The 605-nt window shown below is 32.9% G+C and overlaps 1 non-coding gene across 1 annotated transcript; it reads left to right on the top strand.

Annotated features, from left to right (window-relative positions):
* The first annotated feature begins 293 nt into the window (after positions 1–293).
* On the top strand, positions 294–366 carry TRNAA-AGC (transfer RNA alanine (anticodon AGC)). Its single transcript has one exon. It is a non-coding gene; the product is annotated as a tRNA-Ala (tRNA).
* The last annotated feature ends 239 nt before the right edge of the window (positions 367–605 follow it).

Raw genomic sequence — 605 nt, 5'->3', positions numbered from 1 at the left:
TTTTTTCAATAACAAATCCAGTTTCATGTAAATAACTCGGTCTTTTGGAGAGCCTCTTGTATGAAAACAGCTAAACAACAAAGACTTGTGTTATAAAAGAGACGAATAAGATTATTCTGGTAGTGTATGTGATAAAAGATGTATCGCATGATTCCAGCTGTGAGTTGCAGTCAGTTGTTGGCAAGTAGCAAGAATGACTCAGCAAGAGACAATATCAACACACATAATTGCGTTATAATGCTCGATAAGTGTAGCATGTATAACTAAAAGTTTCAAAGCATTTTTTTTCAGGTGGGGAATTAGCTCAAATGGTAGAGCGCTCGCTTAGCATGCGAGAGGTAGCGGGATCGATGCCCGCATTCTCCAGTGTATGTTTTGAACATTTAACTATTTATAAAATAACCCGCAGCTTTTAAAAATATTTACTCTTGATTTTTCTTGTATGATGGGGTAAAGAAACCTTAAATAATTGTATTCTAAAAATGTTAAGGTATTAAATATTTAATTTTTTTTTCCAAATCATGTTTGATCTTTTGCATACAGGGAGAAAAAAATACCATCTTTGCATGACGTAACAAAACTTACTAGCATTTTAATACAATAAT

Source organism: Falco cherrug, chromosome 3 (genome assembly GCF_023634085.1).
Source record: "Falco cherrug isolate bFalChe1 chromosome 3, bFalChe1.pri, whole genome shotgun sequence".
Lineage (NCBI taxonomy): Eukaryota > Metazoa > Chordata > Aves > Falconiformes > Falconidae > Falco > Falco cherrug.
The sequence above is the reverse complement of the archived record's forward strand: the minus strand, read 5'-3'. Positions and strand labels throughout refer to the sequence as shown.